A 14477-nucleotide genomic window follows, 5' to 3' on the forward strand; every position below is an offset into this window, starting at 1 on the left:
ATAGACCAATAGAGTGCAAAGACCTTCTGCTGCAAAACAAAAAGTTTCATGCTATACGCCAGTGATTTTAAACCTGATACTGATTCTGGTTCATTCTGTTATCTTCATGGATACAAGGAATTTCATTGCACCCTGGTGTGAATGACAATAAACTAATCTGACCTGACATGAGCTGAGCTGATGTCACTTGTCAAGTACGTTAGGATGTGTTCAAGATGCTATATAAATGAAGTTTGCTGCTTTTGACATTTTTGTCGATACTGAATTCTGTTTTACAAACGGGCCATGTGAGCAGAGTAAATCGACACCATCATTGACATTTACAGCACAGATTGACGCCGTTCTGTCTATTGTGATACAGAAGGAGGCTTTACACAAATCCCACTTTGGTCTATAGCCCTGAGTTACAGGACATCATGTACTTACTGAGTTACAGATTCACTGAGACGGTTTCAGATTCTGGGATCATTTCAGGTAGATTTCCAAAACCCCACTACACTGACTGAAAATATATATTGGATCTGGCGGTTTAATTGTCCAGTTCTTTACAGTTTAACAATTAGTTAACTGCTTGCACTTTAGAGTAGCCTTTATATGCATAACAGTTTAATATGCCTCTGGAGGCTATTCACAGTATGATTGTGAAAGATTTGCTCTGCTTGAAGTGAAGAACAGTTTTCTCAGTGATTAATTTTTACTGTACTATGGAATAAGTATTTTCAGATTAGATTATTATAATCAATAGATTTAAATGGATTTTTTTTCTTATCTCTGGCTATAAATGAAGCTGTTTTATGCTTGGTGTCATCTTTAGTTTCTCTGTCCTTCAAGGGTTGTTTGTTCCAACTACCCCTTTTTTCCATAAAACCACCAGATATAGGGGCAGATATCTGATATATATAGCATTTGGCCCATCGAGTCTGCCCTGCCATTTCATCACGTCTGATCTATTTTTCCTCTCAGCCCCGAACTCCTGCCTTCCTCCCCACTTCCCTCATCCCCTTATCACTTAGTGCCCTGTCCAATCAAGAATCCATTAATCTCTGCCTTAAATATACATCCAAACTTGGCCTGCACAGCTGCTTGTGGCAACAAATTCTACCCATTCAACACTCTCTGGCTGAAGAAATTCCTCTCCATCTCCGTTCTAAAAGGATGCCCTTCTGTTCTGATGCTGTGTCCTCTGGTCTTAGAGTCTCACATTAGAGGAAACTTTGTCTCCCCATCTACTCCAGCAAGACCTTTCGCCATTCAACAGTCACATCTCATTCTTCTGAATTCCAGTGAATACTGACCCAGAGCCATCAGTCTTCATATAACAAGCAGTTCAATTCTGTAATCTTTTTCATGAAACTCCCTTGAACCCCCTCCAGTTTCAGCACATATTTACTCAGATAAGTGGCACAAAACCACTCGCATACTCCAAGAGAGTGCTTTATAAAGTCTCAACATTACATCCTTGCTTTTATATTCTAGTCTTCAGGTGCCCGTCAGGACTGTGTTCTAAGCCCCCTCCTTTACTTTCTGTATATCCATGACTGTGTCATCACCCAGCTCTTCTCCAGCTCTGTATCCCTTTTCCAATCAACTTTCCAGCTCTTAGCTTCATCACTCCCCCTCCTGTCTTCTATCATTTTGGATCTCTCCTTCCCCACCCCCCCCCCACTTTCAAATCTCTTTCATTTAGTCCTGACGTGGGGTGTCGGCCGGAAATGTCGACTGAACTTCTTCCTATAGATGCTGCCTGGCCTGCTGCGTCCACCAGCATTTTGAGTATGCTGCAGTTGTTAGCGATTTCATTAAAACTGGTGTGGATGAGTGTGTGCCCGGCAGAATGTGTTACTGTACATTCCCAAACCAAAAGCTATGGATGAACCAGGAGGAACATCATCTGCTGAAGGCTAGATCTGTTGCATTTAAGTCTGGTGACCCTGGCCTGTACCAGAAAACCAGGTATGATTTGCAGAGAGCTATTTCAAGGGCAAAGAGACAACTTCAAATGAGGTTGGAGGCGTTGTCGAATGTACGACAACTGGCTGTTGCACTGAACGAGACAAACCCATTTGCAGGACACAGGCACGGAGATATAGTTAGGATGCAGACGTGAACAGCAAACAGGCGGGAGAGCAGGAAGGCAGGAGACAGGCAGAATTTATCTTGACACAGAGCGTAGGAAGTGAAACGGCAGACAAAACTCTTCTCAGCATGGAGAGATGGAGTTTTTCAGGCAACCCTCAGAGCTGAAATAAAACTTTAGAAGACTTATCTTATGCAGAGAAGCTGGGTTTCACAGGTAAACCTCAGAACTGGAGTAAAACTTAGAAAACTCACCTTGACACGAAAAGACTGAGTTTCACAGGTAATTCTCGGTACTAGATCAAAACTTAGAACACACACTCCTAAGCGGCCGGGAATCGGTAATTACCACACAGGCAAAACTGACGAACTGGCAACTAGTGGTTGTAATGCCGGGGTTCGTATGCTGCAGGTCTTGCTGGAAACCAGGTGTGTCGTCATCAAATAGAATCAGGAGCAAATGGGAAATTAATCATCGGAACCATGGCACAATCAAAGGAAATTAGGAGAAAATAGGGAATTAACGATCGGGACCGTGACTGAACCCCCCCCTCCCCCCCCCCAACAGGAGCCTCCAGGTGAACCACCAGGCTTGTCCAGATTTCTTGATGGAAATTATGGATGAGGGAAGGGTCCAGGATGAAAGAGTGGGAATCCAGGAGCATTCCTCCAGGCCGTATCCCTCCCACTCGACCAGGTACTGGAGGCCTCTGCCTCGGCGGTGCACATCCAGTATTCACCAGATGGTGTACTCTGGGTAGTTGTCAATGATCCGGGCGGGTGGAGGGAGTTCAGCGGGAGGGCACAAAGGGCTGACAGACACAGGTTTCAATTGGGAGACGTGGAACGTGGGACGAATGTGCATGGATCCGGTCAGTTTGAGTCTGACCACCGAGGGGTTGATGATACTCTCAATCTCAAATGGTCCCACGTAGCGAGGGGTGAGTTTCTTGGGTTCATTCTTAAGGGGGATGTCTTTTGACAAGAGCCAAACCTTCTGCCCAGGCCGATAATTGGGTACAGATGTTTGATGGCGAACAGCAATCCTCCGGTTGCAGTCAGCTGAGCGGAGCAGGGCTGCGCATGCATCCTTCCAGGTTTTGCGACACTGGCGGAGATGGGCCAGAACTGAAGGCACAGCAACGTCATCTTCATGTGCAGGAAAGAGAGGGGATTGGTAACTGAGGGAGCATTCTGAGGGAGATATTCTGGTGGCTGTGCTGACCAGGGTGTTGTGGGCATACTCGACCCAAACAAGATGGCTGCTCCAGGATGACGGATTGTTGGCAGTTATGCAGTGCAGTGCTGCTTCCAAATCCTGGTTTGTTCGTTCCCTTTGACCGTTAGTGTGCAGATGGAAGCCGGAAGACAGGTTTACTGAGGCTGCAAGGGGCTGACAAAAAGACCTCCAGACCTGAGAGATGAACTGGAGGGCCCTGGTCGGAAAAAATGTCAGAGGGAATTCCATGGATGCAGAAGACTTGATGAACAAAGAGGTCGGCTGTCTCATGGGCCGCAGGGAGTTTAGGAAGGGCTACAAACTGCACGGCTTTGGAGAAGCGGTCCACCACACTGAGTACGGCAGTGTTTCCATGTGAAGGGGGTAGTCCAGTAATGAAATCCAGCTCAATGTGAGACCAAGGGCAGCTAGGGACAGGTAGGGGACGAAGCAACCCAGCAGGTGGTTGATCAGAAACTTTTCTGAGGGCACATACAGAACAGGCAGAGATGAAGGAACAGGTGTCAGTGTCCATGGAGTGCAACCAGAAATGTCTCTTCTAGAAGGGACAGAGTTCGATCGATTCCGGGATGGCAGGCGAAACGAGAATTATGCCCCCACTGGAGAACCTGAGACTGAACAGAGTCAGGCACGAAGAGGCGACTGGGGGTGGGGGGGGGGTGGCATCCATTGCCTGAGTCAGGTTGAGTCTGTTGGGCTTCTTTGACTATGGACTCGATCTCCCAGGTGAGGGAAGCCACCACACAGGATGGTGGAAGGATGTTCTTGAGGTTGGGAAGGCCCTCCTCGGAGACATATTGACGAGAGAGAGCATCGGGCTTCCTGTTCTTGGACCCCGGACGATAGGTGGCTGTGAATCTGAAATGGCCAAAAAATAATGCCCAATGGGCTTGGCAGGAATTCAGATGTTTGGCGGTTTGGATTGTATGCGAGGTTCTTGTGGTCTGTCCAGACAACGAATGGATGTTCAGCTCCCTCCAGACAGTGCCTCCACTCCTCCAAAGCGAGTTTGAGGGCTAGTAACTCCTGGTTCCCTATGTCGTACGTAGTTCCATTCAGCGGGGGATAGATGGCAAGAAAAGAAAGCGCAGGGATGGAGCTTTTGGTCTGGGCCGGAGTGTTGGGAGAGGTCCACTCCCACCCCAGAGTTGGAAGCGTTGACTTTCACAATGAATTGGCGGGAGGGGTCAGGTTGGACCAGGATGGGAGCAGAGGTGAAACACCTCTTCAGCTCCGAGAAGGCTGAGTCCACTTCGGGGGTCCAGTGAAAAGGAGAGGTGAGTCGAGTAAGGGGCGTTGCCTCCCAGCTGTAATCCCCCATGAAGTGATGATAGAAGTCTGCGAACACCAGAAATTGCTGGAGCTGCTTGAGTGTTGTGGGTTTTGGCCACTCCACCACGGCCTGGATCTTTTCGGGATCCGCCCTCACTTGCCCGATCTCGACGATGTGCCCCAAGAAACTGACGGAAGGGACATGAAACTCACACTTCTCAGCCTTCACGAATAGTTTGTTCTCCCAAAGCCTCTGCAGCACCTGATGGACATGGTGGGTGTGTTCCTGAAGACTGCGGGAGAAGATTAAGATGTCATCCAAATAAACAAAAGCAAAACAATTACTAATGTCCCTAAGGACATCGTTTACCAAGGCTTGGAAGATGGCAGGGGCATTGGTGAGACCAAAGGGACCAAGAGGGGTGTTGAAAGCTGTTTCCCACTCGTCTCCCTCCCTTATCCAGACCAGGTGGTAGGCACTTCATAGGTCCAACTGAGAGGAAATGGTGGCTCCGTGAAGGGGCTGGAAAGCAGAGTTGATAAGGGGCAGTGGATTCTTATTCTTTATGGTGATGCCATTCAGGCCACGGTAGTCAATGCAGGGGCTCAGTGAGCCATCTTTCTTCCCCACAAAGAAGAAACCTGCGCCTACAGGGGAAGATGAGGGTCGGATAATGCCAGCCGCCAGAGAGTCATTTAGGTAAGCCTCCACTGCGTCCCTTTCTGGCCGGGACAGGGTATACAGCTGACTGGTGGGTAGAGGGGCTCCAGGGAGAAGGTCAATTGCGCAATCGCAAGGGCGGTGTGGAGGCAGGGAAAGATCCCGTTGTTTGCTAAACACTTCACCCAGATTGTGATATTCTGCTGGAACCTTGGAAAAGTCAGGGGTTTAAGCAGCAGACAAGGTCGTGGTGAATTCTACTGGGGAAAGGGCCGATTGTAGACAGGTGGAGTGACAGAACGAACTCCAGCTGACCATCTTCCCGGTGGACCAGTCAATGTGGGGGTTATGGCGGTTTAACCAGGGTTAACCAAGACCAATAGGAGCAATCTCCAGAGTCGTTCTGTGGGGGAAAGGCGGTTCCAGGTTCCATCCCAGCTGCTTGGGTTCCTCTCCCGGAGCGGTGGAAACGGCCGAGCTGGGAGCTACTCTAGGGGCAGGAGGAGGAGAGAGCTTTGTTCTGGTGGGAAGCAGTAATGTGTGCCGTGGGGTGGCCACAGGTGGCGTATGACCCATTCTTTCTCTATGGCGTTCTCGGAGACGATTGTCCAACGTGCTGACAAGGGAGATAAAGGAATCCAGGCTATCGGTGTCATCTCTGGCCGCCAACTCATCTTTCGCCATGTTGCTGAGACCATTCCAAAAAACCACCTGGAGTGACTCATCGTCCCACCCCGTGTTGACCATTAACGTCCGGAACTCCACGGAATATTCTACAACACTGCGCGAGCCCTGGTGGAGAATGAGTAGATACTTGGCAGCGTCTTTACCATGGACAGGGTGGTTAATGATCTGCCTCATTTCCGTGATAAAGGTGGCAAAAGAAGAGCCAGTATCCGGTTGATTATCCCAAACAGCTGTGGCAAACGCTAAGGCACTTCCTCGCAACAACCGCATGATGTAAGCAATCTTTGACTTATCCGTGGAGTATGTGGTCGACTGCTGTTTGAAACACCAAGGGGCCCTGAAGGAAGGCCCGGCACTTCCCCAAATCCCCAGCGTAGTGTTCTGGTTCAGGTACGTCAGGTACTGCTGCCTCTTCCTAATCATATTATATCTCTCCAAATGTTCATAAATCCTGCCTCTCAGGATCTTCTCCATTAACTTACCAACCACTGAGGTAAGACTCACTGGTCTATAATTTCCTGGTCTATCTCTACTAATAGATATGGTGGAGGAGCAGGTAGTGTTGGGGAAACAGGTGGAATGCAGAAGGACTTAGCCAGATTAGGAGAATGGGCAAGAAAGTAGCAATGGAAATACAATGTTGGAAAATGCATGGTCATACACAGTAGAAATAAATGTGCAGACTATTTTCTAAAAGGGGAGAAAATCCAGGAATCTGAGCTGCAGGAAGCCCTTGTTCTGAACACCCTGAAGTTTAACTTGCAGATTGAGTTGGAGGTAAGGAAGGCAAATGCCATGTTAGCATTCATTTCAAGCGCTCTAGAATACAAGAGCAAGGGAGTGATGCTGAGGCTTTATAAGGCACTGGTGAGGCCTCACCTTGAGTATTGTGAACAGTTTTGGGCCCCTCATCTTAGGAAAGATGTGCTGGCATTGGAGAGGGTCCAGAGGAGATTGACAAGGATGATTCCAGGAATGAAAGGGTTATCATACCAGGAATGTTTGATAACTCTGGGTCTGCACTCGCTGGAATTCAGAAGGATGAGGGCAGGGTCTTGTTGAAACCTTTCAACATCTGAAAGAGTTGAAAGACAGAGTAGATGTGGAAAGGATGTTTCCCATGGTGGGTAGAGTCTAGGATAAGAGGGCATAGCCTCAGGACAGAGGGGCGCTCTTTCTAAACAGAGATGCCGAGAAATTTCTTTAGCAATAGGGTTGAGGAAGAGATAGAAAAAAAAATTAGCCATGATTAAATGGCAGAGCAGACTCAATGGGCCAGAAGGCCTAATTCTCCTCCGACGTCTGATAGTCTTATAGTCTAAATAACACCAGACTAGACATGAGCAGGCATCATCCCTGATGAACATGCTACTGTTTTGAAGCCCGAGAATATTTTATCATTTGATACAAAATACTTGTTAATTTCATTGCTCCCCATTACTACATCTCCAGCATTATTTTCTAGCAGTCCAATATCTTCTCTCACTGCTTTTTCACACTTTGTATCTGAAGCAACCTTTGGAATCCTCTTTAACATTATTGACTAGCTTACTTTTGTATTACATGTTTACCTTCTTAATGAAGTTTTTGGATTCCCTTTGAATGTGGTGTAGCCTATATCAGTCAGATGGGAGGCACAGTGGAAGCTTCCTAATCCTCTAACTTCCCACTAACCTTTGCTCTATTATATGCACTCTCTTTGGCTTTGACTTCTTTTGTGAGCCCCTGTTATTTCATTTTCCCTTTAAAATACTTCTTCCTCTATAGGATGTATGTGTATATCCTGTGCCTTACAAATTGCTTCCATTCCAAAGAGAAATTGCAGCCATTGCTGCTCTGCCGTTATCCCAGACAGTGTTCTTTTCCAATCAATTCTGTAATTCCCTAGCTCCACTGTACTACTGATACATGGGACATTAGTTTCTCTTCTCAAATTTCAATGTGAATTTGATCTAATTATGATGACTTACCCATTGTAATCTGTAGCCCATATCCTTACGACTGCTTCAAAGGTTTCAAAGGTATATTTAATATCAGAGAAATGTATACAATATACATCATGAAGTACTGTTTCCTTACAACCATGAAAGCAGAGGAGTGCCCACAAAGCATGGATGACAGTTAAACATTAGAACCCCAAAGTCCCCACAGCTCCCCTCCCTCCTGCACGTAATTGGCAGCAAGCCCCTCCCCCACTGGCAAAAAAAGCATCAGCACCCACCACCGATCACTCAAGCATGAGCAAAACAACAGCAAAGGCACAGACTTGCAGTACTCCAAAGACTACTTGTTCACCCGCTATTCAACATACCCCATTCCATGTCACATGTAGCACCTGTCTCAGTTGTGCATCATGTTCTTCCTTGGTGGAGCCCCCAGCCAAAGATGTCATTCGTTTATATGAAGGATATTCACGGGAAGTTATGGACCTGCGGTCTAAATTTGTTCCAACCATGAAGATAGCATATGAAAAGGGATTATTCCCATCACTTCAATATCTAGCCCGATTAAAATTATTTCCCAATGATTTGACTCCACCTGTTTTTCTGGACTCAAAGAGGCACTGGACTATGTTAACTCTATTTTGGTTGTAGCCGAGGTTTGAATTGTTCAAGGTCTGCAGAATAATTGTTATTTCGGAAAGAAGGTAAGTTTTGAAGATTTCTGATTTGCTTAAGATATCCTTTGATCAATCGACCATTCAAAGAAGATGTAAACTTTTTGATGTGAATGATGAATGGCTTTTCCGAAATCTGTTTGGTCTACTGAGTGAATTAACACATCAGACAGGTTGTTCGATTATTTGTTTTTATTCTCCTTTTTTCATTAATTAAGTGAGAGTTTTCATAGTTCATAACGACTTTTTCTTATATATATATATAGTCGGGAGTGCTTAGTAGATAGCTTTTTTTCTAAAAACAGGCGTGTAAATTAAATGGAAAATGGTGCTGATTTTTCTTCATTAGAGATTACATAGGCATTTTTTTCTTTGTGTAATTTTATTGTTTTGGAATTTTTGAAGATTGTTTCTGCATTCTCCAGCTGGTTTTTAAGGATTAAGTATAAACACTTATTTTCTCTGAACTTTTATGCCGGATATGGGGAAGCGGATGTTGTAGAGAAATACTGCACAGTACAGGCCCTTTGGCCCATGATGTTCTGCTCTCCTCTGAATCTGCTCCATGATCAATCTAATGCTTCCGTCCTGCAGAGAATTCCATTCATCTTTCATTATGAGCCTATCTAGGAGTCTCTCAAATGTCCTTACTGTGTCTGCCTCTATGGCTACCTATGGCAGATCTTTCCATGCACCCACTGGTCTATGACTAAAAAATAACATCTCTGAGATCCCTATACTTTCCTCTAAGCACCATAATATTGTGCCCCCTCGTATTAGCCATTTCTGCTGCAAATCCATTCCATGTTTTAATGATTACTCAGCCTCACCAGTGTCCATTGTTCCAGAACAATAATACTCTGTAAAGCAATGGAAGACATCAAAGTAAATTGATATTTAAATTGCATATATATTAGTTAGAAGCAAGGCATCTAAGTTGGCAGAAGAACCAGTTAACATAACTTGATAGGGTGGTGTGTTGTTTTGTAGTGTCTGGCTTTTTATATTTAGCAAAACATTTTTTCTCCTCTGCAGGGTTTTTCTATTTTAAGGCCGTATGGATTTTTTTTTTGTAACTGGGGGGAGGAATTAAGGAAAGCTTTTAAAATCACTATTATAAAATGTGCAGCTTGCAAATTCTCTCTCTTTTTTACTCTATGGGGACGCATTTTGGCTTTTTTTTTTGCCGAATTTTGGGCTTTTCTGGGTGGTGGGAGGATTGGGGTTAGTTTTGAGTTATAGGATTAACTGTAGGAATAATTTTAGTTATCTCTTTTGTAATTTTTTCCCATTACGGTGTTCCAGAGCATGACAAAAATAGACAACAACAGACAAACATGCTCTAGTTCTTTCAGATCATGTGCCTTTAAGCTTAGCTTTTGAATTGAATGATGTTTTTATTGCAAATTTGCCTTGGCGTTTTCCAGAAAATTTATTACGAAGTTCGGACTTTGTCAAGTTTATTTGAGACTCAGATAAAAGATTATTTTCTTTTTAATAATATGGGAGATGTGTCGAAATTGATTATATGAGATACACTTAAGCATATTTGTGCGGTCAGATAATTTCCTATTTAGCTAAGCTTAAGAAACAGACAAAAATAGAGTTAGATAAGATTTCCAAACAAATTAAAGACTTGGATAATATTTATGCAATCTTTCCTAACATTGATTTATTCAAACAAAGAGTTGAACTCGAGTCACAACATAAATTATTATTAACTTATCCTATTGAAAGAAATTTGGTTAAATTGAATAGTCTATTTTATGTGTTTGCAGATAACAATAATAAGCTATTAGAATCTCAATTAAAAGCAGCTAGAGCTAAAAGACAAATTTTAAAAAATCATAAGGGAGATGGTAGTTTAGCAAGTAATTATGAAGATAATAAAATTTTTCAAGATTTTTATATTGAACTTTATGAATCTCAGTTTCCAGTTGATTCTTCTAAAATGAATGCCTTTTTACAAAAGATTGATTTTCCTTGAATCTCTGTTGAAGATCAACAAATTCTTGATGCTCCTATTACTGAAAATAAAATTCAGAAAGCTGTTTTTTCAATGCAATCTGGTAAAGCTCCTGGACTGGATGGTTATTCTGTAGGATTTTATAAAAAATTTGAAAAACTGCTTTCTTCATATATGTTGGAAATGCTTAAAGATATGCTTAAAGCTCTTATAGATAGCGGGGTCAAGGGATATGGGGAGAGGGCAGGAATGGGGTACTGATTGTGTATGATCAGCCATGATCACAGTGAATGGCGGTGCTGGCTAGAAGGGCTGAATGGCCTACTCCTGCACCTACTGTCTATTAAAGATTCTTTTTTGATAGGAGAGTTACCTCCCATATTTTATGAAGCTTCTATTTATTTAATTCTTTAAAAAAATAGCAACCCTACTGATTGTGCTTCAGATAGATCTATTTCACTATTAAATAGGGATGCTAAATTTTTTTCAAAAGCAATGGCTAATCAGCTGGAGAATATTCTAGCTAAAATTATCTTTCAAGACCAGGCAGATCTTGTAAAGGGCTGTTATTCCTTCTCTAATGTTTGGAGACTGTTGTGTTATATTTTCATCCTTTTCTAAGTCTCCTCAATGTGTTGTCTCTCTCGATGCTGAAAAGGAATTTGACAGAGTTGAATGGAAACACTTATTTAATGTTTTAGAGAAATTTGGCTTTGGTATTAATTTTAATAAGTGGATCAGAATGATACATAAAAGCCCGATTGCTACTGTTATTACTAATAATTGCAGATCTCCTTTTCTTTGGCTTTCGCAGAGTACGAGACAAGGATGTCCATTAAGTCCTTTGTTATTTAATTTGGTGCTGGAACCCTTGGCTATTGCACTTTGTGAAGCTAAGGATATTCATGGAATTCTCATAAATGGGATTGTTCATAAGTTCGCCCTTTATGCTGACGATCTCTTAGTTTATATTTCGAATCCTGAGGAATCTATTCCTAGTTTATTGAAAATATTAAACGATTTTGGAAACGATTTGATACACCAAATCTCCTCAGACACCCAATGAAATATAGTCACTGTCTTACCTTCTTTATACCTGCATCAATATGTTGGGTCCAGGTTAGGTCCTCAGAGATATTGACACCCAGAAACATGAAGTTGATCTCTCTCTCCTCTTCAGATCCCTCTTTGGTGTGTGTTTTCTCATCCTACCCTTTCTGAAGCCTACACTCCGTTTTTTGGTCTTACTGACATTGGGTGCAAGGTTGTTGCTATGACACCACTCCAGAGGGCATACAAGCTCCAGCTTGTACGCCCTCTTGTCACCATCTGAGATTCTGCCTACAATGGTGATATCATCAGCAAAATTATGGATGGCATTTGAGCTCTGTCTAGCTGCACATTCATGGGTGTAGAGAAAGTAGAGCAGTGGGCAAAGCACACATCGCTGATCGCAGGGGAAAGGACAAGGTGAACTCGAAGCAGTTCAGAATGGTTCCCTATCCAAAAGCAAAGGGAGCACGAGCATGACACATATTTTCTGGCTCAAATGGTCTACCCTCAAGAGTGGTGACTGGCAAAGGATGATCTAACTTGGAAATTGAGACTCACCTTTGTCAGACCACACCCAGATCTAAAAAATTACCGGTGGAACTGCAGTCTAAAAAATACCTGAGGGGCCGGTTCCTTGTGGTCCTGGCCAATAAAGAGAGCAAATATACCCCAGATGTCATAGAACTAGGAGGTAACTTTGTAGCTGTCTCTCACCAGAGACAGCTACAAAGGACTAAGAGGTAACTTTTGAACAAAGTTTGCCCTCTAGCAGATGGCCCTTGGATTTTCCTGACTTCTACAAAAAAGTCAAAAGTGTCCAGCATCTCTGCCATAAAGTCCCAGTCCTTCCCCGTCTCCCTCCTGCACTCCCCCTCCCCCTCCCTCTCTCTCTCTGTCCCTCACTCACATACCCTCTCTCTCTCACCTCTCTCCAGGGGTCAATTGTTTGCAATGGACATTTGCAATGAGGTACTTAGATGAGTAGAAAATGTGGGTGAAGATCAGAGTTAGAAGTGGTCATATCTGGGGAATTTACCGCAACACTCTCGCTGGTGTTCTGACATCCAATTATCAAGTCGGATAGCTAAGTTAATTAGTCCATCCAGATCCCGAACAGCTTCATGCTCCGCCAGTTCACCCTTGAGCTTTTAGAACATAGAGCACAACGAGGTGATGAGAAGGTTTATGAGCACTTGGAAAAACATAGTCTGACTTTGGGATAGTCAGCATGGCTTTGTGAGGGGCAGCTCATGTCTCATGAGCCTGAATGAATTCTCTGAGGATGTGACAAAGCACATTGATGAAGGTAGAGCTGTGGCTGTGGTGGACTGTATAAGGCTTCTAGTACAGCGTTTGATAAGGTTCCCTTAGTAGGGTCAATAAGAAAGCTGGGAGGCACGAGATCTATGGGATCTTGGCAACGCAGATGAAAAGAAGGCAGAGGGTTCAAAAGTTCAAAGTGCATCCATTGTCCAAGTTTCTATACCATATTCAACCTTAAGATTCATTTTCATTTTTGCAGGTCCACAGGAAAACAAAGAAATACAATAATATCCACAAAGAACGGAACAAAGACTGACTGACGTCCAGTGTGCAAAACGGCGCCGTAACCGCCTTCACTCACCTCAGTGCTGGACTGCGGTCTCACTTTCGGGTTCCCTGTAGTTCATGTTCTATGTATTATTTGTTCATTATTTTATTATTGACATGATCTGTCTGCTTTTACACACTGGACTTTCATGAATTCTATGCATTGTGATGCTCTGGGGGAGGGAGCGTGGTCAACAGCCCGCCCTGTATTTCTAATGACCAGCATTGTTTATTGTTTTGTGTTAAAATGTGGTCGAGGGATTACAGTGGGAAGTTCATTCATTTGTAACATTTTAAGTTCAATTAAACAGTTATTGGCTTGTGTATTTGTGGGTCACCCTAACTGTAATTGTAAGACCATAAGACGTCGGAGCTGAATTAGGCCATTCAATCCATCGAGTCTACTCTGCCATTCCATCATGGTTGATCCTGAGTGCCACTCAACCCCATAAATCTTCCTTCTCGCCATAACATTTGATGCCCTGACCAATTAGAAAATAATCAATTTTCACTTTAAATGTACCACTGGCCTTGGCCTCCACTGCAGCCTGTGGCAGAACATTCCACAGATTCACTACTCTCTGGCTAAAAAAAAATCCTCCCTGCTTCTGTTCTGAACAGTTGCCTCTCAATTTTGAGACTGTGCCGTCTACTTCTGGACACCCCCACCTAGGAAACATCCTCTCCACATTAACTTTATCTAGTTCTTTCAAGATTCAGCAGGTTTCAATCTGATAACCCCGCATTTCTTCTAAATTCCAGTGAGTACAGGCCCAAAGCTGCCAACTGCTCCTCCTATGTTAACCCCTTCATTCCCAGAATCATCCTTGTGCACCTCCACTGGATTCTCTCCAATGACAACACATCTGTTCTGAGATATGAGCCCCAAAACAGTTGACAATACTCCAAGTGCAGCCTGACTAGTGTCTTATAAAGTCTCAGCACTATCTCCTTGCTTTTATATTCTATTCCCCTCGAAATAAATGCCAACATTGCATTTGCCTTCTTTACCACAGCACAACCTTTGAATTAACCTTCTGGTCGTCTTGAATGAGGACTCCTAAGTCCCTTTGCACATCTGATGTTTGAATTTTCTCCCCATTTAGATAATAGTCCACACTATTGATCCTTTTACCAAAATGAATTACCATACATTTCCCAATATCGTATTCCATCTGCCACTTTTTGGCTCATTTTTTTGAATTGTCAATGTCCAGCTGCACCACTAGTTACTGAATAAGGCCCCCTTTTATTCCCATGCACTGCCTCCTGCCTGTCAGCATTTCCTCTATCCCCGCAGTATCTGTCCTGTGGT

The 14477-nt window shown here is 43.7% G+C and overlaps 1 long non-coding RNA gene across 1 annotated transcript; it reads left to right on the top strand.

Moving 5' to 3' along the window:
• Positions 1-8177: 8177 nt before the first annotated feature.
• Positions 8178-13746, top strand: LOC140730210 (uncharacterized). The gene is made up of 2 exons (XR_012099533.1): positions 8178-8583; positions 13095-13746. It is a non-coding gene; the product is annotated as an uncharacterized lncRNA (long non-coding RNA).
• The last annotated feature ends 731 nt before the right edge of the window (positions 13747-14477 follow it).

Source organism: Hemitrygon akajei, chromosome 7, assembly GCF_048418815.1.
Source record: "Hemitrygon akajei chromosome 7, sHemAka1.3, whole genome shotgun sequence".
Classification (NCBI taxonomy): Eukaryota; Metazoa; Chordata; class Chondrichthyes; order Myliobatiformes; family Dasyatidae; genus Hemitrygon; species Hemitrygon akajei.